This window comes from Eretmochelys imbricata, chromosome 4 (assembly GCF_965152235.1).
Source record: "Eretmochelys imbricata isolate rEreImb1 chromosome 4, rEreImb1.hap1, whole genome shotgun sequence".
NCBI lineage: Eukaryota > Metazoa > Chordata > Testudines > Cheloniidae > Eretmochelys > Eretmochelys imbricata.
In genome coordinates this window covers 15697837-15725682 of record NC_135575.1, presented here as the reverse complement: position 1 = coordinate 15725682, position 27846 = coordinate 15697837, and positions in this window count along the sequence as shown.

The window sequence follows — 27846 nt, the reverse complement described above, 5'->3', positions numbered from 1 at the left end:
ATCCTTGTGCCCTCTTTCCTGCTGCAGATTGCAGCTGCTCCTCTGAGCTACACACAGTCGAGTTTAGTCTTTGTGCCAGAGTGCGATCTTTGGCAGGCTTTTTAGAAGTTTTAATAAAACCTATCACTTCAGCTCATGGTGGAAAACTATTGCCCACGGAGTTGAAAATTGACCAGGATTCACCCTGCAGCTAAGGTCGTTGTAATCCACCATATGGAACTCTCAGTTTAAGTGTACCCTTCCACCATATGGCCAAACTCCACTCAATGTATAATGAAATAATACATCATAGAAGATGCACTTATTACATGGAAGCATTGCCTTTAGACAGGAAACACCCCTCCCTGTGTGATTCTAATTGTAATCCTACACCCCTTTATTGTCTTGGCATGCATTTACCCATCTAGTGCATTCCAAAGCAGTTCACCTGCACAATGGGTGCCCATGGATTTTGTGGGCACAAGTTTTTGCATCCATCTTGGGAAATTTGTATTGTTGTACAATAGGTTGCTGTTGTACTGTGCCTTACATCATGGAGCCCCCCACCTTCATCCGGGATGGATCCTCAAGGTGCTTCTGTAACAAAAAAGAATAATGTATTATGAGAGAGACAAGATGCGTGAGGTCATATCTTTTATTGGCCCAACTTCTGCTGGTGAAAGAGACAAACTTTCGAGCTAACACAAGAGCGCTTCTTCAGGTCTGGGAACAGTACTTAGGGTAACACAGCTAAATACAAAGAGGAACAGATAAAGAGTTACATGTTGCAAGAGACCATTCTAGGGGAAGTAAGCAGTCAGCACCTCTATGGCTGTAGGACAAAGGGGGGCTTAGTGGGTTACAGATTGTTGTAATGAGCCATAAATCCAGTGTCTTTATTAAGTCCATGATTTTTAGTGGCTAGCAAAGTCATGAATGTAACCTCCCAGGCTCGTCTTTTGAAGGTGTTGTGCAGGTTTCCTTTGAGGACAAGGACTGAGAGATCAGATATGCAGTGATTGCTTTGTGAAAAATGTTTGCCCATGGCTGATGGATGATTTTGTCTTTTATCATTTTTCAGTGTGAGTTTATTTGAGAGTGTAGTGATTGTCTCATTTCACTTAGTTGTTATCAGGGCATTTGGTGCACTGGCTGAGGTACACCACATGTTGTGATCGGCAGGTGTAGACCCATGGATCTTGAAAGGTGTGTTGTGGGCAGGGCCTGTGTAACCACTAGGTGAACTAGGTGGCCGCCTAGGGCGCCAAGATTTGGGTGTGCCAAAAAGCAGTGCCCTCCAATTTTGTTTTACACTATTGCTTAGGGGCAGGTACCTGTCAGTCTCCAGCGCTTGGGCTGCACCAGGGCCAGCAGCCTCTTCACCTCGGAGTCTCCCCCATTTGCTTGGGGGCCACTGCTCCTCTCAGGCTCCCCGGCCGCTGCGGCCGCCCGGGAGGACACAGGCGGGGGGCGCCGCCACGGAGGAGACGCAAGGGGCTGTCCTCGGCTGGCACCCCGCACCTGCCGACCGAGAGCAGCAGGAACCAGGTGCCGCTCGGGGGGAGCCAGGCGGCCCGAACCCAAGGCGGTGGCAGCCTCCGCACTAGCAGGGGCAGGCAGGGAGCCTAGGTGTCCTGGGCTCGGGCCGCCCGGCTCCCACCCAGTGGCGCCCGGTTCCTGCTGCTCTCGGCCGGCAAGTGTGGGGCCCCAGCCGAGCCCGGCCCCAGAGTGTCCTCCGCGGCGGCGCCCCCCGCCTGCATCCTCCCGGGCGGCCGCAGCCGGGGAGCCTGAGAGGAGGAGTGGCCCCCGGGCAAGCAGGGGAGACTCCGAGATGAAGAGGCTGCTGGCCCCGGCACAGCCCGAGCGCTGGAGACTGACAGGTACCTGCCCCTGCCCCATCCCGGCACCGCCTGCCCCCCAGCCCAGTGAGTGTTACCTGCCCCACCAGCCTCAGTGCCCTGCCCCATGCTGTCAGCCACCCCAAGCTCACTGTGACACCAGCACCCCTTGGCGAAGGGCCCCCTGATCTTCACAAACAGTTGTCACCGCAGGCCTGACAAACTCACTGCACCCCACACGTGTCTGACAGGGCACTTACCCACAAAGAGGAACGTGGAAGGGATCTACACAAGGCTGGTAACTTGTCAAGAGTGAGAATCTTTGTGAGATGTGTGCATGGGTAATATTGAAGGAATAATGTATTTACCTTAAAAGTCTGCTTTACAGACTTGGAGTAGAAATTAGTCACCAGGGGATAATGGCCCTTTATGGGCAAGGGGGATTTGTCACCCTGCCTAACCTGGCTGGTGATGCAATGCAAGGCTCAATTGTTTAGCTTTGCACAATAGTAAGACTTTGAATGAGACACCATCAGAGGCAATGGCAAACAACTGCAATGCCTTAAAGGTAAAAAAGAAACATTACAACAGCCCTTACCCATTCTGACAGGCTGTTTATAATGCTAAGTTTAATAGTTTTTGGAGGTTGTGGGGGGAGGGGAGAGGGGTTGCACAAGGTGGAAGTTTCCCCTAGGGCCCAAAATATCGTTGCACTGGCCCTGGGGGTGTGTGTGCGTGCGGGGGGGGGGGGGTACTGATCATTATAGCGTGGGAGATATGTCTACAGGTTTCTAGTCTGTTGTTATGGCTTTTGCTGGTGCTGCTTTGAATTGATGTGTCTGGGGGAAGCTTGCTTCTGCTGATGAGCTTGGTGAGGCTGGGCAGTTGTCTGACAGCCAGAAGAGGGGAAAAGAGCTTTCACGACGTGGTTTATTTACTAATTATTATTGTCAGTACAGCGATCTCCTTCAAATTCAATTGACTTGCTAGCATGTCTGGGGGAAAGAAGACTGAGGAGGGACCTGGCAACAGTCTTCCAATATGTTATAAAGAGGAGAGTGATCAATCGTTCCCCACCTCCACTGAGGGTAGGACGCAAATGGGCTGCATGGGAGATTAAGGTGCCATAATAGGAAAAACTTTCCAACTCTCAGGGTAGTTAAGCTCTGGAGCAGGCTTCCAAGGGAGGTGGCAGACTCCCCACCACTGGAGATTAAGAACAGGCTGGACAAACCGCTGTCAGGGGTAGTTTTAGTTTACTTGGTCCTGCCTGAGGGCAGGCGGGCTGGACTTGAGGACTTCCCGTGGTCTCTTCCAGCCATACCTTATCTATGATCCCATGGCTAAGGCTGGAGCTGGAGCAGTTAATGCAAAGTGGATTCAGACGCAGAGCAGGCAGAGATGGAAGACACGTGTTAGGCAACCAACACCTCCTCCATCCCTCTCTGGAGCCTTGCTAGGAGGACGGAGTAGATGTCGCCTAATGACCAATTCCTTCCCACTGGCTCTCCCCTAGTCCCCACCGCAGGCCCGGCTCGGAATCCCCAGAGCAGCGAAGCGGGGCTCCGGCCAGCCCTGGGGGCGGAGGCGAGCTGCGGAAGGATGCCCAGGGGCTGGAGCTGGGTGAGTGGTGGCTGCTAGCCCGGGCACGGGGCTGGGGGGCGGGCGCTCGGGGCTTTGAGTCTCTCTCTGCGGCGTTTCTCCGGCTGGCTACAGGCGGCTCGTCGCTGACTCCCTCCCTCCTCCGCTCCCCCAATACGGGGCAGGGCTGCCCGCCCCCCCCAGGCCCGCCCCCTTCCAACGCTGCTCAAATGCCGGCCCCGGCAGCGGGGCTGGGCGGGGGTCCCCTCGGCTCGCCGCCGGGCCATGGAGCACGTGGGGCCGGGCCATGGAGGGGGACGCCCCGCTCCGGCTGGGCTTCCTGCGCTGACCAGGTAGGGTGGGCACCGGGAGCCGGCCCCACGCGTGTCCGGAGCCGCGCGGCGGGGACCGGCCCCCGGCGGGAGGAGCGGGGGGCCGGGGTGGGCGGGGAAGTCAGCGGAGCCTCCCCTGCGCATCCCGGCGCACACCGAGCCCTGCTGCCGGCGCCTGACTCCCTCCGGGCCGGGTCCCGGCTCGGTGTCCGCAGCTCCGTGCAAGCGGCGGGGCAGGGGCCGTGCCGGGCTTTCGTTCCGCTGTATTGCAGCGTCCTTCTGTCCCGAGCCGCCAGCCGAGACACGGGCTGGAAATGCTGACGAGCGTGGACCTCCTCGACCCACCGGGCAACGCTTCACGCCTGCCCCGCGGCGCACGGTGGCTGTGAAGAGTCAGCGAGCCCCGTCCTGCCCGCTTGCCCCTGGGTAAAGAGAGCTGCCCCTGGGCACCGCCACCTCCGCCGCCTGGCCGAAGGGCGTTCACACCCGTGAATGAAAAGTTTCAGAGTAGCAGCCGTGTTAGTCTGAATCCGCACAAAGACCAGGAGGAGGTGTGGCACCTTGGAGACTAACACATTTATTAGAGCGTAAGCTTTCGTGAGCTGCAGCTGTGGCTGAATGCATCCGATGAAGTGGGCTGTAGCTCACGAAAGCTTATGCTCAAATAAATGTAAAAAGAAAAGGAGGACTTGTGGCATCTTAGAGACTAACCAATTTATTTGAGCATGAGCTTTCCTGAAGTGAGCTGTAGCTCAGGAAAGCTTATGCTCAAATAAATTGGTTAGTCTCTAAGGTGCCACAAGTACTCCTGTTCTTTTTGCGAATAGAGACTAACACGGCTGCTACTCTGAAACCTGTCAAATAAATGTGTTAGTCTCTAAGGTGCCACAAGTCCTCCTGTTCTTTTTACATCAGTTAATGGACTCCGTCATTTTACATTTAAATAGAGCGAAGCTGGACAACTATTCTTCTTCGGCTTGATCCACGCCCAGCTTTTGTACCAGTCTAAGGAACTTGGTTTATAAACTTATATATTTACCTGGAGACAACTCCCCCAGTGTGGACACAGTTATACTGTTAAAAAAGGGGCTTATGTAGGCACACTGATAATTGACAGAAATGAGCTCTGTGGTACAAGCAGTTCGATGCTGGTACAGCTGCTTCACTACTGGGTGGGTTGCACGAGTGTAACTACATTTGATTCTAGCCAATATAGTCTATTTAATTGGTACAAAACCTGCAGAGAGCTACAATCCAAAGGAGCAGTCAGTTTCATTTCATGTATTACATAATGTATGGAGCTCTGGGTTATCATCCCCTGGACTGGCAAAATTGATGTATTTGCTGCTAGATGAAATATAATGTTTATTTGCGCCAGTCAGGCAATGGGGCTGTGTTTTTCCTCTGCTAAAACTGTGAATGGCTAAAGGTGTATAGGGTGGAAATCCTCTTACTTGAAATGATTTTTTTTATAGGGCTCAGCTGCTTTGAATTGGCATAGAGGTACCGGCTTACAGCCACAGAGGATCCGGCCCATAGATGTGCATTTACTCAGGGGTATCTGTACTATTTACTGTGGATTCAGTAGAACAGCAGCCAAGTTCTGCAGTACAGTGTCCTGCCGCACTAGTTTTAATTAGTGTAACTCCACTGATTAAAATGGACCTATCCCAAATGTATACTGGTGCAAGTGAGAGGAGAATCAGACCCTAAGACTACAAGTTAGCACTGAAAAGCAACCTGAAAGACATCCATTAAAACAAGTTGGTGCTATTGTTCTTTATCATAAAACGTAATACTTTGCACCTAGCCTGGCATATTGCTCGTTCATCTCACAATATGCCTTTAGGGCAGGGGCAGGCAAACTTTTTGGCCTGAGGGCTGCATCTGAGGGCTGCATCTGAAATTGTATGGAGGGCCAGTTAGGGGAGGCTGTGCCTCCCCAAACAGCCTGACATGGCATGGCATGGCATGGCCCAGCCCCCTATCGGACCCCCACCACTTCTCACCCCCTGATGGCCCCCCAGCAACCTCTGCCCCCCCACTCTCTGTCCCCTGACCGCCCCCCGAGACCCCTGTCCCATCCAACCGCCCCTTCTCCCTGACCGCCCCTGGATCCACTGCCCCTAACTGTCCCCCGCCGCCCCATCCAACCCCCCTCTCCTTCCTGACTACTCCCCCGAGGCCCCTGCCCCCCCGCTCTATCCTCTGACCGCCCCCAGGACCCCTGCCCCATCCAACCACCTCTTCTCCCTGACAGCCCCCCGGACACTCCACCCCTAACTACCCCCCGCTGCCCCATCCGACCTCTCCTCTCCTTCCGGACTGCCCCCCAGGACTCCTGCTCCCATTCAACCCCCCTGTTCCCTGCCCTCTGACCGCCCTGACCCTATCTACACCCCCGGCCCCTGACCATCCCCCGAACTCCCCTGACCTCTATCCAACCCCCCCTGCTTCCTGCCCCCTTACCGTGCTGCCTGGATCACCAGTGGCTGGAAGCGCAGCTGCACCAGGACAGGCAGCCGCGCGGCACAGAGCACCAGGTCAGGCAGGAGCTCGCAGCCCAGAGCATGGCACCGGTGGCACGCTGAGGCTGCGGGGAAAGGGGGACAGCGGGGGAGGGGCCGGGGGCTAGCCTCCCAGGCCAGGAGCTCAGGGGCCGGGCAGGACGGTCCCACGGGCCGGATGTGGCCCGTGGGCCATAGTTTGCCCACCTCTGCTTTAGGGGGTGATTTGAGCACGCAGGTTACCTTCTAAATGGAGAAGAAAATGTTTTCCATTTTCTCTTTCCTTTTATTTGCATATCTATGGTTACAAGCAGCAGGCGAAAAAAACACCGTGCACTAAACAATCCTGTTGACAAAAGACTCACTTTGCTTATGGTCTTCTAAATATTACATCTCAGGAGCTACAGTGTATAATGTCACCAAAGAAAACAATGACAAATTCTGGGCTGGAGTCCTACTGCTGTTAAATGGAGGTACACCAGTGTACTTCCCTGGATTGAAGAGTGCAGGTATAAATGAGAGCAGAATCTTCCAGCAGTTCATGGGCTGAGTGTGAACTCTTTGACTCCCCCCCCCGGATATTTTAACCCCAAGACTTCTCTGTGACTCCTTTATAGAGGACACAGTGGAGATCACAGCAAAATGAACAGGAAACTGCCCACGGGGATTTTTCTGAATAGTCCCTGTTACAAACTGGTTTATAAATTCTCTGGGCCTGACCCTGCTCCCATACTTAAATTGTGAACTCTTTGAGTCAGCTGCCTTTATTTTGTGTGTGAGTGTGTGTCCACAATGCCTAGTACAGTGGATTCCTCATCCTACACTGGGGCCTCTGGCTGCTACTGCAATGCATACAGTAATGATATTAATTGAAGTCCATGGCAAAACTCCCCTAATCAGTTTTCTCTTTAGTTTCTAATGCGACATGTGGCTTGGTGATTTGATCCAGGACGAGTTTACAAGAGTGATTTACTAGTGGATCATGCGTATGTCAGGCAATATACTGTGCCACTACGCACCTGAGTAAATGGTAAAATGTGATGACACTTTTTGGCTGAATTACTTCTGGGGACGCTGGCTGAGACACTTGACACTGTACATTGTTTACCAGTTTTAAAATACATTTGTATTCATGTTCACATTTTAATCTGATGAGGTTCTCACTCAACTAAGACCAGATTCTGTCATTATTTCTCATGTTTAGTGGTGCCTTCTCTGTGTTTTTCATTTTGAGAGGGATTCAATTTATTTTAATGGTTCAGAATTATATAAAAACAGAGCTGGGTAAAGGATCTAAGCGAGCCATTGGCTTTTTTTATGGCCAGAATCTGATATCTTTTCTCACACTGAGAAGTGCCTTAGTCCGAAAATAGTCCTAGTCACTAGTGATTTATAGCAGGACTACCCCTGAAATCAGATATTCTTCAAGATGGGGAAAGCTATCAAAATCTGGCCCTACAATTTTTGGGGCCAGACTATCCATTTCTCCATTACTATACTCTGACACCTTGAAGCCAACTTTGCACGGTCTATATTCCAGGCTCTTTCTGGGGGCATGCCCAGCACCCAGGATAAATTACAGCAGCCTCTCCAGGGGCCATTCTGTAGCACAGACTAGCTCAGGTACAGTCTGTTCTTCCCCCTCCTCCATTACATGCCCTCAGTAAATCCCTTATGCTGGGGGCTGCAGGAGACAGTGTAGATCTGTTGTGGCAGCTATATAGTGCCTGGGGACCCCCCCTTACGCCAGAATTATTACCCAGGCGTGGTTCCAGCCCCTTTATGCCATGAGGGCCACAGGGTGCTGCAGAATCTGAGCTCTCATGGCATCACAACTTTTGGTTCTTAGAAACAGCATCGGGTCTTAGTCCAGGGAGTCGTCTTCGTTCAGTCATACTGTCTCAGTGCAGAAGGAAATGGGGGGGGGGGGACTTGCAGAAATAAGGTTTGAAAATTGCTGAGTACCTTCAACTTCCACTGACTTCAGAAGTAGTTTTAGGTGGTTTAGCACCTCACAGTGCTTTCAACTGTATCAGATCAAGACCCTATTTATTCTAGGACAGGTTCCAGTCAGTCAAGTGTAGCAAATGAGCCAAGTATTTAATGGTATTGATGCAAGAGATTTTTTTCCAGCTGCTCAATTCTGTGTTGGAAATACGGTATTATGGACATTGCCCTCTCACCTGAAGCAAGGGAAAGATTGAAATTAAACTTATTTCAATTAGAGCAGGTAATGCATCAGAAACGGTTATGGTTAGGAAAGACATGTTTCCAGACAATTAAAAATACTATTAATCCAAACCATGCAATTACATTTTCTCATTGCTGTCCTCAAATTATGCTCCTTATAGAAATCAAAGCAGAGGGTACTTTGATGATTGGGGTGGAGGGTGAGAAGAGACAGGGAAAGGCCTAAGTTTATTGCTAAGTATCTTCTCCTTTAAGAAAAAGAGTACTTGTGGCACCTTAGAGACTAAACTAATTTATTTGAGCATAAGCTTTCACGAAAGCTAAATAAATTGGTTAGTCTCTAAGGTGCCACAAGTACTCCTTTTCTTTTTGCGAATACAGATAACACTGCTGTTACTCTGAAACCTATCTTCTCCTTTGAATTTTTCCCCATGACAACAAAAGTAATGAATAGGTCATCTAAGCTAATGGTGCAGGAAACTGAACTCTCCCACTACATAGCCTTGCTTTTATCTTTTATTAGGTAGATGACTGAATAATTACCTCCTCAGGCAAGCTCAAATTTATAGGCTCATAAGGGAGACTGACTGTGAACAATATAGGAATGGCAGAATCTGGGCTTGAAGGCTCCAATCCAGCAAGGTATTTAAAGAGATGCTCAACTTTCAGCAGGTGAATTGTCCCATTGATAGGACAATTCACCTGCCAAAAATTAGGGCACACACTCTAAGGGTATCATTGTGCAACCCTTACTTACACTGCTGGGTGTTTATTTACACAAGGTCTTCTTAAAGCCAGTGGGACCGCTTGCACGAGTCTTCACCAATGTAAGGATTGCACAATCAGGCTATCAATAATTTGGTGCTAGAAGGAGCGTGTACCTCCAAAAGGTAGCAGGAGATTCTGTGGGAACCCCTGGTCCCCAGTCCTATATTCTCTGTGTGTGTGATGGGGCACACCACTCACCCTCTCCTCCTGGTCCCTCTGGGGATTAGCTCTTGAGGGTGACCCCCCTTCCTGTGATGCCAACACACCACCTCTCTCTCTCCAGTCTGCAACTCCTCTCTCGTTCCAGGAACCGCAGCGTCCTCTTTGTGACTCAGCCCTCCGGCTAGGTCACTCAGCCTTTCCCCTGCTTCTGGGAGGAAGGGGTATACTCCTCCAAATTCTCTGTCACTGCCACAGGGACCCAAGCAGTCTTCCAGTTCACTGCCCTGCCGTGCCACTTCCCCAGTGGCCTGGACCTGCCTTCTACTCTGGGTTCCAGTCAAGGGACCCTCAACTCAGCAGTTCAGGGCTTTCCTCTCCTAGCCCTCACTGCTCCTTCCCTGGACTGCTTGAGGCCACAGCCTGTGGAGTTAATAGGCCTACGAGGCCACCTTAACCACTTCCAGTCCTGTGTGGGATGGACACCCCATCACAGAGCGCCACACAGTTTATAGTGAGTCTATTTCTGTTTTAGGGAGTTTTAGAAAATGTACATTAGAAATATTGCACATTTTTTAAAGCTAAGCCTCTATTAATTTTTCATGTTATAAAAATTTAGTCAGGTTGCTCTGTGTCCTTATGTTAAAAAAGAACTCTCATCTACCCTGATAATTGTGACATCTTTTACAATTGAAACTGCAAATCTACGGCATGAGAATCTTATTAGAACACAACTTTTTCATTAGTATTTAAGAATACCCAAAGGCAGGAAGTGGTCTCTTGTTTTGGTAAGTGATTTTAGGCGAGCAACAGAAACCACTCCTTTGGTCAACTTAATGTACCCTCTCACATTCACATCATACATAATCTGAAAGCTTTTTATGTCTACTTTAAGATGAGGTATGATGTACGGCTGTCAGGTGGGGCTTTTACCAAAGAAAAAGGGATAAACACCAACACATTAAAATGACCACTTTGAAATATTTGCATTCATTTTTGTTAGTTTAATGATTCTGTGTATTATTTCAAGACATAAACATGGATTTATTTGTGATATCAAAGCATCAGAAAACAACCTATAGGGCAAAACAAAATCTAACAATACATTTGTACACGTATCATTGAAATGTAATAGCACTGGTGACATTTCTAGTCAACATCATCATTGTTACCTTGTTCATCATCATGATCTCTGTCAAGAGTGCATGGATCACCATACCTTCATTGCCTTGGCATGTACACAGTTCTGTGCAGGGAAGATTGTTTTGACTACAGACGCAGTTGATTGTGCAGTGATCCCTACTGGTACAGGCACAAATAAGGTCTCATAGAAGCTCACAAGCCATTTGGCCCTTGGAAAAAAAGAAGAATTCGCTTATCAGCCACATTTTCCCATCTGTGTCGCAATGGTGATCCAATATTTGGTTTACCTATGTGCGAAGACATCCAAATCTTTGTTTGCCAAGACGCTTTTTTGACATGCTCTTCAAAACTGTCCTCACATAGTGTGAATTTGGCCAGTGACCTGTCCTTTTTGATGGCTAGATTGAGGCACAAGCAATTCTGGTCTCTGTGGATCTCCTTTTTTCTTGCTGTGGTCATACAGCACTGCTACCAGTTTCCTTGCTGGAGAACATTAAATACAAATTTTTCCCCAATATCAAATAGGGATGACACAGAGTCACATCCTGTCACTGCGTTGTAAAGCAGGAAGCATGTTGCGGAAGTCAGATGTGATTGCAGCACAAATTGCATGCACAAGTATGAAGCGAAGCTGGTCAGTTGTACTGGTAACAGTGCACATTTCAATCCACATTTTATCTATGTGGTCCATTTTTGGGAAGTAGTGATCAGCAAGGACCAAAACATCTGTATCAGGTGACCTAATTATTATGGTTCCTTTGACATCAAGCAACCCAAAAGCCATATTGGCACATACAGCATGCAGAAGCAACCTTGTGCCCACTTCCTCTTGCATACTGTACAGGTCCTGGGCTTCTTCAACATCTCTACTGGTGATGGACTTTGCTATTTCACCATTGGAAAAGCTTCCAGCAAGGAGAGTTTGTGTTGGGTAAGCTTCTATGCTGTCAGGTGCATTTTGAACCATACATTCACAGAGGAATTTTACAAGTGATTGTTTGTTGAATGCCACGTTTAGAAACTTTTTCCATGGAGGCATAGGGCATCCACCAATCACCTGATATTACTTGCATCCAACATTAGATCCTGTCCAGTGCTTTCTGCAGTTTTCACAGGGTTACTGTTCTCATATTTGTCAAACACTTCACATACAGAGTTTGCTTTGTCAAATCCTTTAGGACCTACCTCAACTGCTCAGCAGACAATTCATGAATGCGTGGAATTTGTCTCCAGCTACATCTGTATGACAGCCATCGTATCTCTGATGTACACTATGGACTCTTTGTTGCATGCTGTTAGCTCATGGATTCTTTTTAGCTTGAGCTTCCACCTGATGCCCTAATTCAGCGTTGTCTGTTCTTATTGTTCCATCAGCATGGAAAAGGGACTTAGGCACAGGTCCTATTGGGTGACTAAGAACAGTTACCATTGAAACATCATCTCTTGCTAAGGACAGGGCTGTGCAGAAAATAATTTCTTGACTGATGGCTGCTCTGATTATGTCTCCCTTGCCGGACTTAAATTTGGTCTTCTTGGCCATGTCAGCAAATGTTTTGATATCAAATTTAATGACTGGGCTGAAGAAGCTACGTGTCCTATTAGAATCAAGTGCATCTCTCACAATCTCTCCATTTGTTTTCAGCAGAGGCTCTTGTACATCTGATATTACATGCAGTCCAGCAGAGGTGTCAGTAAGCACCTCTGGATGTGATTCAGGATTAAAGGGTTTGGCATATTATTGATGAAGGGTCGGTAAAAGATGCCTCTGCACGGAAGAGGAGTGAAGAGCATGTTGCAAGGACTTGTTTGTGGACCTTGTCTTTGCTACTTCTTGTTAGGCCACATCTGTTTCTCATAGTTTTTGCATATTCATAATATGAAGCTGTATAATGTCATCTCCAACACTAATAGTGACCCGTGCATAAGGGTCAGTGAATTAAAAAGCTAGCTTCTTGAATATTTCAAAGGCTACTACTCCATGCATAGGCATTTACAAATTAAAACCTTCTACTAGGCAGACTAGATCCTATACGGTACGTACAAAAGCTTACAAAGGAGAAGCATTACATTAGGTGTTCACATACATTTATATCTATCCCCGATGCAGTACAAACTGTGAGCATGCAGTCTACCGCTGCTCGTGCACAGCCTTCACTGTAAGACTCATCTGGTCACCAAATTTCAATTTAAAATCTAGAAAACTATTATAACACTTGTGAGACACTTTGACAATTAAGAATATGCGATGTGAAAAAGTGAAGCTGAATGAGGTTTAAGTTGAACAAGTGAAACTTTATTAAAACCTGTGCATTGCTCTTTCTGTGTGGCTGGGTAACTCCCCATGTTCCCTCTTCCGTAAGTGACCCATCACTAACAGAGGCTCCCGGGAACATTGGCTCTCTGACTCCAGTGATACAGTGGTTGGCTTATACCCTGAAGTTGACACATTAAGTACTAGTCTCTGTCAGAGACCGTTTACCAGCACCTATAAACTAATCATCTAGAACTGAGAGCTATATCTCTTTTAAAGTTTTATGAATTTTAAGCCATTTCACTGATTTGGGGCAATGCATCCCCGCATTGTAACTGCAGGGTTTTCTAGAGAGAGCCACAAGCTGACTAAGCAAAATAGGAGCTTCTAATGGCGTGCACTCACCTCATGCAAGCGTCCCCTGGTTGAGTGTGTGCGTGGGCGTGCAGTTTTTCCTCAATTTCCTCCCCTCACAGTGCCTCGTCAGCTGCTGCGCTTGTCAGGCAGGTCTTCGATGACTCAGCCCTCTGCGAAGTCAAACACAGTCCTTGTGCGAAAACCAAACCCAACACAGTCTAACCAGGCCTATCTCAAAGCCCTCAGTAATGTCCTATAGCCCTCCCTGGGCTTAGTCATTTAACAGTCCAGCCATCAGAGTATCCTCAGTTGGTGTGTCCCTGCAGCGCTTCCTGGGCTCCGTCCTTCCACAGCTCCATAGGGCCCATCACGGTACCATCAGTTGGGGTCTAGCTAATTTGCAAAGGTTCCTGGTCTGGAGGGGAGCAGCACCCACAGGGTTTCCTCCCTGGAGACTCTTTACCTTTACTTTGAATCATCAGTGACCGCAGTGCTCCAGCTGAGTCAGTCTCAGTTTGGCCCCCTTTTGGAGGAGAGGGGGTAACAGTTCCACATACAGTCCCTTCCCTGGGCCTATCTAAATTCCCTTCTCTCAGGGCATAGTCACTTCCCCAGTGTCTGGTGGGGGTGGGGAGACTCGGGCCTGCCCACTACTGCAGGGACCTTTTAAGTATAGCAGCCTTGTGCCATGTCCTTTTAACTAACTGCATTTCCCTGGGCCACTTCCCTTGTCTTTGTTGAGTCCCAGCAGCCAGCCAGGAGCACCTTCCTTGCTCCCCGGTCCCTGCCAGTAACTACCTGCCTTGGCTCTTGCAGCTCCTAGAACCTGCCAGGAGCCCCTTCCTTGCTCCCCAGTGTTAAAGTACAATTTAAAAAACTTTGATTTTTAAACAATTTCTTGAATATATATCTACATAATTGTTCTAGGTTTGTCATGTTTAGTATCATGGTGTTCGTGCGAGAAAGGACTTTTGAATGATATCCAACTCAATCTATTTCTGATGCCATTGTATTATCAACATTTCCACCAACTGGAGGAGCTGGAGGCTGGTGGGAGGGGCAGCAAGCATTGAGACAGAATAGGAGGAGTTTGTGGGGATATCAAAAGGATACGTTTTATATTTCAGTTTCATAGCAGTTTAACTGGAAATGAATTTCCTGGGCAATCCAACCAGAAAATTACTTGCAAAATTGTACAACTTAAAGACTGACTAATAAAGAATGTTACTGAAAGTAGGGTTTTTTTGTTTTTGTTTTTTTTTAAAGCAACTTGGGATGATGGTGGCTGGAAATAAAACTAATTTCCTCATTTCCAGTTGCTATGTTATATTAGCTTGTGTCTGGCATATAAGATTAGTATTTTGTTATACAACATTAAAAAGCTTGGAGGGATACTAGAAAACAAACCTTTTATTAAGAGATAAATTGATCTGCACAAGGAAACTGAAGACTTAAGTCTGTGGGCCTGACTCTCTACTGCTTTCACTTACACTTGTGCAAAGTGAGTGTGAAATGGTACCATTCACATTTGATAACATTTCTTCCCCCACTTCACCTAAATGTCAAGGGCTATGCAAGGCAGTGGAGAATCAGACTCCATGCTGCATTTCTGACAGAGACGCTCCATCTCCAGGAAGGAGAAGGTAGTTCCTTAAAATGCCGTCACCAGCCTGGAGACACAGCTGACATGCCTGGCAATGCCCCTATTTTATTATGATTCACCAGAGGCCCCTGTCAACTTGGAACATTTGTTGTAGGGTGTTTGATTACCCTAGTCAAGGGAGCAGCAAAGGAAGAAGCCATGACTCCTTGTCCCTGCATGGATCCAGGGTACGTCTACACAGTAGCTGGAAGGTGTAGTTCCCAGTGCTGGCAGACATACATGTGCTAGCTCTTGGCCAGCAAGCACCTAAAATTAGCAGTGTGGCTGTGACAGCTTGGGCTAATCACCTGAGCATGTACCCAGGGGATTGGGTGGGCTTGTTCTCACATAGCTAATCCGTGTTACCAGCCACAGCCACGCTGCTATTTTTAGGCTTTCGCAGAGCTAACAAGCATAGGTCTACCTGGGCTGGGAATTGCACCTCCCAGCCACTGAGAGGACATACCCTTCGTCAAGGCTAGAAGGAACGTGGCAGTCTAGGCCTGAGTTACTACATACTAAATGCAACTTGGCTGTGAAAGGAAGTTATAGTAACTACATTACAAGTATCTCAAGACCCATTAAAATAGCTCTAGCAAACCGAATATATTAATCAAACTAACAGTGTCCTACAATGCTAGGCTTAAAGCGGAACGGGACCTGGAGATTTATCCAGATCACCCGTACATGGAGCACAGATTATTGCCTTGTTTATTTTTCTGATCTGTGTATATCCTACCATTCTCTGGCTCCCATGCTGCCGTGGCTGGAGAAGATCTGTTTGCATACTTGGCCAAAATGACTGCACTAATGGAATAATAAAACAATATTAATGTTGAAAATCTATTTGACCAGTCAGTTGTTTCTGCCAACATTTAAATAGCTGATTGTTTTGCTTAAATTCTTTCTCCAGCTTTTTCCCATGTCATCATAACTCTCCTTGAACACTAGAAACATGAGCCAATCACTCTACATAGTAGCAACTAAATGCTAGTCTGTTCCTTGACCCAAGCAGATCTCAGGGGATCAGCCAGAAATCAAGGCCATACACAGCGTGGCCCCTGGCTTCTGCATTGCTGGCCGGCTGTCTGGCTTCCTGCAGTGCCAAACAGCACGGGAGGATTCCACAGCACAGAGGGCAGTGCTTAACTTGTAATGAAAGAGGTGCCAGGGCTCAAGCAATTTTTTTACTTTCTTAACCGATGCTGCAAGCCCAGAGGTGCCAGGGCTACGAACTGCCAAGCCCAGAGGTGCTGGGGCTCAGCCCTGGCACAAATTAAGCCGTGATTGAGGGGGAATCTGTGCTAGTTATTGCAGACTCAGTCTGCAGCAACTTGCTTCCATTTGCCCTATGGGCTTTGTGACCAGCCCTATCTCTGTTCCTCCCCTCCCTAATTGCACAGAATAGGTATCCCACAGACCAACCACCAAGTAACTCTGGTGGGAAAGGGGTTCCATGCTAGCAGCACCCCCTCTTTCCATTCACCCCCTGCTTGCCACAGCTGGGATCCACAGCTTTCAGCCCCCTCTCTCATTCTTTCCACCTCTGCAATTTTGTTTAGTCACCTGTGCTCAACAAGTAACACATACAGCCAGGTGTCTGACACTCCACCTCCATTCTGGCTCTCCTCACTGTTTACATTGATACAATTGCTCTGGCCTATTTCATGGTTCTTCCGGTCCTTATCATTCCCAAATATTTGCCCCTGTTTTCTACAGTTCATGTGTTGAATTAAATATACAACAGTAATATTTTTTTCAGATGAGTTCTTATAGGGAGTTCCAGTACAAAGCATAAATTAGGGTTTAATTGGCACATAAATGGCATGGTATTTTTTCACACAACACACAGACCTGTGGAACTCCTTGCCAGAGGATGTTTAGAAGGCCAAGACTATAACAGGGTTCAAAATAGAACTAGATACTTTCATGGAGGATAGGTCCATCAATGGCTATGAGCCAGGATAGGCAGGGATGGTGTCCCTAACCTCTGTTTGCCAGAAGCTGGGAATGGACGACAGGGGATGGATCACTTGATGATTACCTGTTCTGTTCATTCCCTTTGGGGCACCTGGCATTGGCCACTGTTGGAAGGCAGGTTACGGGGCTAAATGGACCTTTGGTCTGTCCCAGTATGGCCGCTCTTATGGTCTTAATACGTGCACACTGCACTGGGGTGAATTTCACCCATAATGAAAGGATGGAGCGGATGAAAATCTGTAATGATACAAGATGGCAAATTAGAAGTCTAACTCCCCATTCCCTGACACCAGTGGGTATTTCGCATGCACAAGGACTTCAGCATCAGGGACTGGGAAAGATGCAGGAAACAACTAATGATTGACAGTACAGTAATAATTGACAGTACAGCTGATAAGGTACAAAAGCCAGATTCCTTGTGGCCAAGAGCACCTGCCAGGTGTGGGAACAGAGCTCGAAGCAGCTCACGTTATTCCAAGGGAGATCTCTAGCCAGTAGAATGTGATGTGCACAAAGTCATTCTTTATGGAATGGCCTGGAGACAACACAGGACATTCTAAACAAGCCACTTTAACTTCATGCCCAGCCTGTAGTTCCCTACAGCCGAGGCCATTTTCCCTCATGGAATTAAAAAATAATCGGAAGGCAAAGGGTAGCCATAAACCGAGCTGTTCTCAAGCTGTAACAGAAATTACAAGCAGGGTTCCAAAGGGATCAATATTTAATGAACCTCTGTCTGTGTTTTATTAGAGAAATGGGCCCACGTCTGCAGTATCCTCCTTTGGCTGGTAGATTTGAGGAGGCAAAGGATGCACAAGTTCCATTCTTCCCCGGGCCTGTTTCCAAAACACTCCTCTGTGCTCTGCAGCTTCTTGTGGTGTGAACTGCCTGCGCTGATTCACACCTGCAGTGGAAATGTTCCAATCCCACAGTGTTCAGGGTCTTCTGCAGCCCTTCCTGTGGCTGCAGGATCTGGCCTCTCCTGAAGACCAAGGACCTGATCCAAAGCCTTTCCCCATCCATTGTACTCTTACCATTGAGTCAACAGGCTTTGCCCGTGGCCCTAGGGTCTCATCCCACATACACAGACAAACTACAAAACATGCCCAGTACTTTTTAATGCTGGTTTTAGCACAGTGCTGGTTATCAACATTTTTACAACTTTCTGCTAGTGAGTCCTAGTCTCTCTCTTTTGGAAAATGCACAATAAAAAGTAACAGCTCTGAAGGGGTCATTCTGGTCAAGTAAATATTATGCATTTGAAAAGGGTCTAAATATAATGCAAGTTGCACAGTCACTTAAATGTACACATTTGGGAGTCCTTATGTACCATACATAATATTACATTAAAAGAACATTACAGTTGCAAAATCAAGCATTCAAAAGCTAGGAAATGCGAGAATTAAGGTTGATCGGGCAACCTTAATTCAGTCCCCATGCGCATATGCATTATGATACAATATTTAATTACATGGTCTCATACCTTTTCCCCCCCCCACAGGACCTCTGAATGGGAAGTTTTTCAATATTTCTGTTTATCCTCAGTCAGTGTGTGGTCCCATGTATTATTTAAAGCACACTATCCAAACCCTGCCCTGAATACATTATTAATTTCCTCACGGGTATTTCTATGGTGATCTCATCATAGTGTCTGAGTGCTCCACAAGCTTTAATAAACTTATCTTCAAGACCCTGTGAGATTAGGTGATGTTATTCACCACAGAGAAGGAGAATAAAACAGAAGAGGGCATTTTTGTCATATATTTTTGGCAGTTGAAACGTGAGTGATGCAGCCTAGAAAAGTGTCTTCTTCAGTGACCGGTTCTATGAACAACTCTCACATTACTTCTCCTTTTGCTTTATTGCACTTGAGTTTGCTAGGTACCTTCAACATCTGCTGAAGTTAATTGTGGTTTTAGGTGCACCAGGGATGAGCCATGGGGAGGCATAAGTAGCAGACTCATGTTCTCCTAGCTAATCTTAGAGTGGTTTGGGGGGAGGCAGTATGCTACAGTAATAGCTCTGCTAGTCAAAGCTTTGTGTCTAGCTTTCAGAACAGTATTTTTCATTGGCAAGGTCCATTCATAGAGAGTAAAATCTGAGTTTTGCACATACACAGTAATGACTTTTTCTGTCGTTGAGCAGTGCAGTACTACCTGCATAATTAAAGTAATATCATAGATAACATCTATGCAGAAATTTTTCAATTTAGCAAGCTCTGTATTTTAATGCAGAAACAGATTCTGTAATGAAATCTTTATGCTCCTGTGTAGCTTATGAGCTCCACAAGACGGAGCCTTTCACCTGTTAAATGGTGTTAATTAATTAATGGTTAAGACCAGTCCTCGCTTACAGACAGCCCCACCCTGAAGCAAATACTCACCAGTAACTACACACCACACCACAGAATCACTAACCCAGGAACCAATCCCTGTAACAAACCCTGTTGCCTACTCTGTCCCCATATCTACTCTAGTGACACCATCAGAGGACCCAACCACATCAGCCACACCATCAGGGACTCATTCACCTGCACATCTACTAATGTGATATGTCATCATGTGCCAGCAATGCCCCCTGCCATATACATTGGCCAAAACCGGACAGTCTCTACGTAAAAGAATAAATGGATACAAATCAGACATCAGGAATGGTAACATACAAAAGCCAATAGGAGAACACTTCAATCTCCCTGGACGTTCAACAACAGATTTAAAAGTAGCCATCCTTCAACAAAAAAACTTCAAAAACAGACTTCAAAGAGAAACTGCAGAGCTACAATTCATTTGCAAATTTAACACCATTAATTTGGGCTTGAATAGGGACTGGGAGTGTCTGGCTCACTACAAAAGCAACTTTCCCTCTCTTGGTGTTGACACCCTCTCATCAATTATTGGGAGTGGCCCACATCCACCCTGATTGAATTGGCCTTGTCAAGACTGGTTCTCCACTTGTGAGGTAACTCCCTTCTCTTCTTGTGTCAGTATATTTATGCCTGCATCTGTAATTTTCACTCCATGCATCTGAAGAAGTGGGTTTTTTACCCACAAAAGCTTATACCCAAATAAATTTGTTAAGTCTTTAAGGTGCCACCAGACTCCTTGTTGTTTTTCACCTGTGGTGGTTGTAATCATTGCAAGAGCAAACTTTGGGGCTACAATTTCTGGTGGGGCTACAATTTCTGTCTGTGGAGCTGTCCAAGAGCATTGCTGGTTCTGCATGTAAGTTCGAGTCTGCTAGCTCTGCAAGCCCAACCTTTGGCTGCAGACCAAGAGAGCTCAGCATGGCTCAGAAGTAGGATGCAAAGGTGAGTCTTGCTTGTCAAGAATCACAGAAAAGTTTCCTCCAGATCAGGATTGTCTAAATGGTCCAGGCTAGGAATCCTTGCTGACCTGCAGAGCTTTCTTTCATGCTGCTGTAACATAAGGATTTTTGAAATGCTTGGCAGGAGCTTCACAGCAGAGTTTGCTGTGTCTTTACGTTGGGTTGGAGCCCAGTGCTTTGACTGATGGATGCTGGCAGGATACGTTTCCCTTAAATAAGTAAACCCGTAGTCCAAGCATACAATGGACAGCTTTGCTTTCATGTCAAAAAGTGCTGAAATTATTAGTTATGAATGTTAAAAATATAGGGCAAACATTAACTTAACCATATATTCTTTTATGAAATCTAAAGCCCAAATGCTATTCATACTACTGCTCTAAACATGTATAAAAGCCTAACCATTAAGCATTTACAACACCCAGACAGTAACAAAACAGTTACAAATTTATGATCATTTATACTCACTGATGGACCAGACCAGAGAAGAGTCCTTTAATCCCAGTTCGCCGCAGTGTGATTGGACTGGATCCGATGAACAACCTCAAATTTATGGCTCTTCAGCAAACATAATTGCTAGTGTCAGTAACACCCAGTCAGGGACAGTTCACCCTTGCTACTTTCCTTTTTCTAAGGCCTTCCCTTCTTATCTCCTCTTCCCATCTTTCTTATCAACCGTTTTTCTTCTGTTGCCCTTTTCTTCACATGGGCCTCAGTTTCAAGATAACATTGGCGCGTGGGAAGGTTTGTGCTTATTTTTTACAAGATAGTTTTTCTTTGTCTTGTAGCTACAGCCCCCTCTTGTTGAGAGAAAACTTTCCTGTATTTTATTAGTTACTTTTTAAATCATACATCCTTCCCATTACATTCTGGTCTTCTAACTCATTGTTCTCACGGCCTTCCTGTACTTGCTGATTAGGATCTTTCTCTACTTACCACCACAAACTAGAAAGCAAACATATAGTTTTCTTAACCAAAATTAAGCTACCTTTAATTCTTTCATTCCATAGCTATCCCCCAGAGAGCTTGGGGGTGTGAGTGGTTTCTAGGGTCTGCTCCTCTGAATGATCCTCCGTGGGAACAAGAAGTTCACAGTGAATTTTGAGTCCTCTGCCTCCTCTGGATCATGAGGGGCAGAGCTGTGAGAGACTGGGGGAGCTTACTCTTTGGGCAGGACAGCTTGGGGAGGGAGAATTGGGAAGTTCACTCTCTTGAAGTGGAACAACAAGGGTCTGCAGATACAGAGGTTTCTTCTGAGCATCCTGGACAGATGCTTGATGGACCAGAGATGCTCTCAGCTTCCAATGCCTCACTGTCATTGGGCATAAGAGTCCAGAACAAATATCAAGCAGATGGAGTGGCAGAGGATAGATGTCATTGACCACATCTACTGGAGGGAGCATGCTTCCACATGGCCTGTCTGAGGCCTTGTCTACACTACGAAATTATGTCGAATTTATGGAAGTTGGTTTTGTAGCAAACATGGGATTGACTCAGCCAGGTCATTTCCCTTTTAAGTTTCGTTTCATGGCAATTCAGTCCTACCGGCAGTGCACTGTCTTTTAATCTGCAGCCAGCAGAAGATGATGGCTAGTCGTCATACTGCACCGTCTTCTGCCGAGCACCCAGGAGATGACGATGGCTAGTGGTTGTACTGCACAGTCTGCTGCCAGCAAGATGTATAAAGATAGATGAAGCGGATCAAAACAAGAAATAGACCAGATTTGTTTTGTATTCATTTTCTCCTCCCTCCCTCCATGAAATCAATGGCCTGCTAAACCCAGTTTTGAGTTCTATCCTTGAGGTTTTGAGTTCTATCCTTGAGGGGGCCATTCTGTTTCTCACAAAGCCACCCCCTTTGTTGATTTTAATTCCCTGTAAGCCAACCCTGTAAGCCATGTCATCAGTCGCCCCTCCCTCCGTCAGGGCAACAGCAGACAATCGTTCCTCGCCTTTTTTCTGTGCAGACGCCATACTACGGCAAGCATGGAGCCAGCTCAGATCACTTTGGCAATTAGGAGCACATTAAACACCACACGCATTATCCAGCAGTATATGCAGCACCAGAACCTGGCAAAGCGATACCGGGCGAGTAGGCGACATCAGCGCGGACACGTGAGTGATCAGGACATGGACACAGACTTCTCTCAAAGCACAGGCCCTGGCAATGTGGGCATCATGGTGCTAATGGGGCAGGTTCATGCGGTGTAATGCCGATTTTGGGCTCGGGAAACAAGCACAGACTGGTGGGACCGCATAGTGTTGCAGGTCTGCGACGATTCCCAGTGGCTGCGAAACTTTCGCATGCGTAAGGGCACTTTCATGGAACTTTGTGACTTGCTTTCCCCTGCCCTGAGGCACAAGAATACCAAGATGAGAGCAGCCCTCACAGTTGAGAAGCGAGTGGCGATAGCCCTGTGGAAGCTTGCAAAGCCAGACAGCTACCTGTCAGTTGGGAATCAATTTGGAGTGGGCAAATCTACTGTGGGGCCTGCTGTGATGCAAGTAGCCAACGCGATCAAAGATCTGCTGATATCAAGGGTAGTGACCCTGGGAAATGTGCAGGTCGTAGTGGATGGCTTTGCTGCAATGGGATTCCCTAACTATGGTGGGGCCATAGACGGAACCCATATCCCTATCTTGGCACCAGAGCACCAAGCTGGCGAGTACGTAAACCGCAAGGGGTACTTTTCAATAGTGCTGCAAGCACTGGTGGATCACAAGGGACGTTTCACCAACATCAACGTGGGATGGCCGGGAAAGGTACATGACGCTCGCATCTTCAGGAACTCTGGTCTGTTTCAAAAGCTGCAGGAAGGGACTTTATTCCCAGACCAGAAAATAACCGTTGGGGATGTTGAAATGCCTGTAGTTATCCTTGGGGACCCAGCCTACCCCTTAATGCCATGGCTCATGAAGCCGTACACAGGCAGCCTGGACAGTAGTCAGGAGCTGTTCAACTACAGGCTGAGCAAGTGCAGAATGGTGGTAGAATGTGCATTTGGAAGTTTAAAAGCGTGCTGGTGCAGTTTACTGACTCGGTTAGACCTCAGCAAAAACAATATTTCCCACTGTTATTACTGCTTGCTGTGTGCTCCACAATATCTGTGAGAGTAAGGGGGAGACATTTATGGCAGGGTGGGAGGTTGAGGCAAATCGCCAGGCCACTGGTTACGCGCAGCCAGACACCAGGGCGGTTAGAAGAGCACAGGAGGGCGCGGTGCGCATCAGAGAAGCTTTGAAAACCAGTTTCATGACTGGCCAGGCTACGGTGTGAAAGTTCTGTTTGTTTCTCCTTGATGAAACCCCCCGCCCCTTGGTTCACTCTACTTCCCTGTAAGCTAACCACCCTCCCCTCCTCCCTTCGATCACCACTTGCAGAGGCAATAAAATCATTGTTGCTTCACATTCATGCATTCTTTATTAATTCATCACACAAATAGGGGGATAACTACCAAGGTAGCCCAGGAGGGGTGGTGGAGGAGGGAAGGACAAGGCCACACAGCACTTTAAAAGTTTAAAACTTATTGAATGCCAGCCTTCTGTTGCTTGGGCAATCCTCTGGGGTGGAGTGGCTGGGTGGCCGGAGGCCCCCCCACCGCATTCTTGGGCGTCTGGGTGAGGAGGCTATGGAACTTGGGGAGGAGGGTGGTTGGTTACACAGGGGCTGTAGCGGCGGTCTGTGCTCCAGCTGCCTTTTCTGCAGCTCAACCATATGCTGGAGCATATGAGTTTGATCCTCCAGCAGCCTCAGCATTGAATCCTGCCTCCTCTCATCACGCTGCCACCACCTTTCAGCTTCAGCCCTCTCTTCAGCCCGCCACTTACTCTCTTCAGCCCGCCACCTCTCCTCCCGGTCATTTTGTGCTTTCCTGCACTCTGGCATTGTCTGCCTCCACACATTCGTCTGTGCTCTGTCAGTGTGGGAGGACAGCATGAGCTCAGAGAACATTTCATCACGCGTGTGTTTTTTTTCGCCTTCTAATCTTCGCTAGCCTCTGGGAAGGAGAAGATCCTGTGATCCTTGAAACACATGCAGCTGGTGGAGAAAAAAAAGGGACAGTGGTATTTTAAAAGACACATTTTATAGAACAATGGGTACACTCTTTCACGGTAAACCTTGCTGTTAACATTACATACATAGCACATGTGCTTTCGTTCCAAGATTGCATTTTGCCTCCCCCCAGCGCGTGGCTAGCCTCTCATCCCTCCCCGTGGCTAACAGCGGGAAACATTTCTGTTCAGCTACAGGCAAACAGCCCAGCAGGAATGGGCACCTCTAAATGTCCCCTTAAGAAAAGCAACCTATTTCAACCAGGTGACCATGAATGATATCACTCTCCTGAGGATAACACAGAGAGATAAAGAACGGATGTTTGAACGCCAGCAAACATACACTGCAATGCTTTGTTCTACAATGATTCCCGAGTATGTGCTACTGGCCCGGAGTGGTAAAGTGTCCTACCATGGTGGATGGAATAAGGCTGCCCTTACCAGAAACCTTTTGTAAAGGCTTTGGGAGTATATCCAGGAGAGCTGCGAGTACCAGGGCAAATTAATCATTAAACATGCTTGCCTTTAAACCATGGATAGTATTTTAAAAGGTACACTCACCAGAGGTCCCTTCTCCATCTGGCAGGTCCGGGAGGCAGTCTTGGGTGGGTTCGAGGAGTACTGGCTCCAGGTCCAGGGTGAGAAACAGTTCCTGGCTGTTGGAAAAACCGGTTTCTCCACTTGCTTGCTGTGAGCTATCTACAACCTCCTCCTCCTCCTCATCATCATCATCCTCGTCCCCAAAACCTGCTTCCGTGTTGCCTCCATCTCCATTGAAGGAGTCAAACAACACGGCTGGGATAGTGGTGGCTGAACCCCCTAAAACGGCATGCAGCTCATCATAGAAGCGGGATGTTTTAGGCTCCGACCTGGAGCGGCCATTTGTCTCTGGTTTTCTGGTAGGCTTGCCTCAGCTCCTTCAGTTTCACGCAGCGCTACTTCGGGTCCCTGTTATGGCCTCTGTCCTTCATGCCCTGGGAGAGTTTGACAAATGTTTTGGCATTTCGAAAACTGGAACATAGTTCTGATAGCACGGATTCCTCTCCCCATACAGCGATCCGATCCCGTACCTCCTGTTCGGTCCATGCTGGAGCTCTTTTGCGATTCTGGGACTCCATCATAGTCACCTCTGCTGATGAGCTCTGCACTCACCAGCAGGTAATTACTCCCCCCACCCCGCTCTCCTGCTGGTAATAGCTCATCTTAAGTGATCACTCTCCTTACAATGTATATTTTTTCATGGTCTGTGTGTATGTATAAAATCTGCTCACTGTACTTTCCACTTTATGCATCCGATGAAGTGAGCTGTAGCTCACGAAAGTTTATGCTCAAATAAATTGGTTAGTCTCTAAGGTGCCACAAGTCCTCCTTATGTTTTTTTGGGGACTGGCTTCTGGTTTTTAAGAACACGTGGGGTTAACTGTACTGCCAGCGTCCTACTTAAGCCTTCCAAATAGGCTGTGAAACTTAACTGATGCAGCGGCTTCATGCTGGCCCTCCGCATGGGTGTAAATTTCTTACATTTTGATTGCACAATCCCATTAGCCTTATAAAGGTATGTTACAGTGCTTTGCTTACCCTGCAAGACTATTGGGGATGCAGCATTGCTTGCACATGCTGCTTCATTCCTTGGTGTTTCGTTTACTTTTCATTAAGTATCTCAGTGAGTCTCAGCAGCAACCCTGCAACGGTGGTAGCAGGGCACCTCCACAGGTTTGTCTTGCTTAGTAACAAAATGAAGCCAAATATGACTTTTAAAATAAGTCAGAACTGCCCACCGATTTCTGGTGTTTCTACTGGGACAGAATGTGTCAGTATCTTAGTAGCCCAGCAGTGGAATAAGGTCCATATGTCACCTATGATCTACCCAGAGCCTGGCTCTGGAGGTACGTCTACACTGCACAGATCTTATGGTGGCATATGGAGGACATGCACTGCATGCCCCTAGCAGGAGTACAAATAGCAGTGTAGACGGTGAGGCATTGCTTAGACGAGTAAACCCTGTGGATATGTCCCATGCACAGCTCTCTCTCGACGTGCCCAAGCAGTGCCTGTCCCGTCTACACTGCTGTTTTTGGCCGTATAGTTTCCGGCTGCCTCCCTGCTGGCAGAGCCTTTCCCCACTGCAGGGAACTTCTGGAGCCTTTCCCTTGCCATAGATCAGAGCTAGCGAGGGAATTTACCCTATTCCAGCTCTAGTATACACATCCCTTCTTCAGAGCCCTGCCTCAAGGCCCAGTCCCGGGCGTCATTATTTGCCAGTATCTATATTCACACTCTGTTAACATACTTTTAATGCTCTTGGGCCTATCACAATTCTCCATTAAAAAGAAGATCCTGCCAAGATTTCCCTTCTCTCCCCATGACTAATCACGCTGGTGGATGCTCATAAGTTCAATTTACAACCCAGTCAAGAGAAACAAATATGGGAAGTGTCTTGAGAGCTTCCTTTCTTATTATTTGTGTCTTCTGTCACCTATTTTAATATGAGGTTAATTGGTCTTATTATTAACTAAAATCAACACTGCTCCTTTGACCTAGTTATATATGCCTGATCAGTATATAAATAAGCCTGTTTTAATTAAATTACTTCCAAATTGTGAGTTGTACATTGGACAGAAATCTGACCTTATTCAGTACCTAATTTAGTTGAGTTTCAAAGTCTCCATCTGGAAGATAAAACTAAGAATCAGTTTAAACCACTTGGGTGCTGAAAAGAAGTTAGGGTGTCTGGAGTCGCTGCAGATGTCAAGACACCGATGTAGCTGTAATCTGGTGTCTCATATCAGTTTTACGCGGGTTGTGTCACAAAGGTTAAAAGTCTGATATGGGTTAAGATGATCATTAAGAATGAGCAGGATCTCACAATTCTACTGGAGCTAGAGGGCAAAAAATAGAGTGTGTGACATATAAAGAAAGGCTGAAGCTAAAATTTCTGCACAGTATAACTCCAAGAGTTGGTGAAAGTGTGGTGGAAATATTTTGTCAGCTGTATTATTAATATTTGTTGTGTCTTTCAGGTTCAAGGTGAAGAACAAAAATTTTTCCTGCACAAAGATTTCTGCTTTTCCCCTCCTTTTAATTTTATTTATAGTTTTATATAAAAGCATAGGGCCAGCAACAGAGCTACACCGATTTACATCAGCTGAGGATCTGGCCCATAAAGTGTTACGTATTACTGTGATATATTTTAGGCAGTGATCTACAAAGTTACTTTCTGTACAAGACATATAATGCGAAAGGGTTTCATAACAAAATTTCCCTCTTTTTCTCCATTGGAAGGCTTTTCTGAACAAGGCTGATTTGCTGTGGGACTTGAGGCCTGCTTTTCAGAGGCGGTAGGTAAGTACCCACAGTGTCCACTGAAGTCAGCCATTTTGGTTGGTGTGGTGTCCACTCATTTCTTGAGATGTACGGACATGCAAACCTGGGAACATCTGGGTGACTTATTGTAACTGCACCCACCAGGCAATCCTCTTGTTCTGTAGCAATCCTTGTACTCACATTGGTCTATATTAGCTCCCACACAGCACCTGCTGGGGACGGTCCTTGCAGAGTCCTCATTTCTGATTAAACGATCCCCTTTTCCTCTGAAGTTAGTGACCCCTTTCTCTCTGAGATCAATGACCAGGTCCCCTGACTTATGAACATCTGACAAAAGCATAGCCCTAAATGTGCAGACTCTGCCACCAATTACACACATGCAAAGTGAAACAAAGTTTGAAAAGAGAGAGACAAAAATATC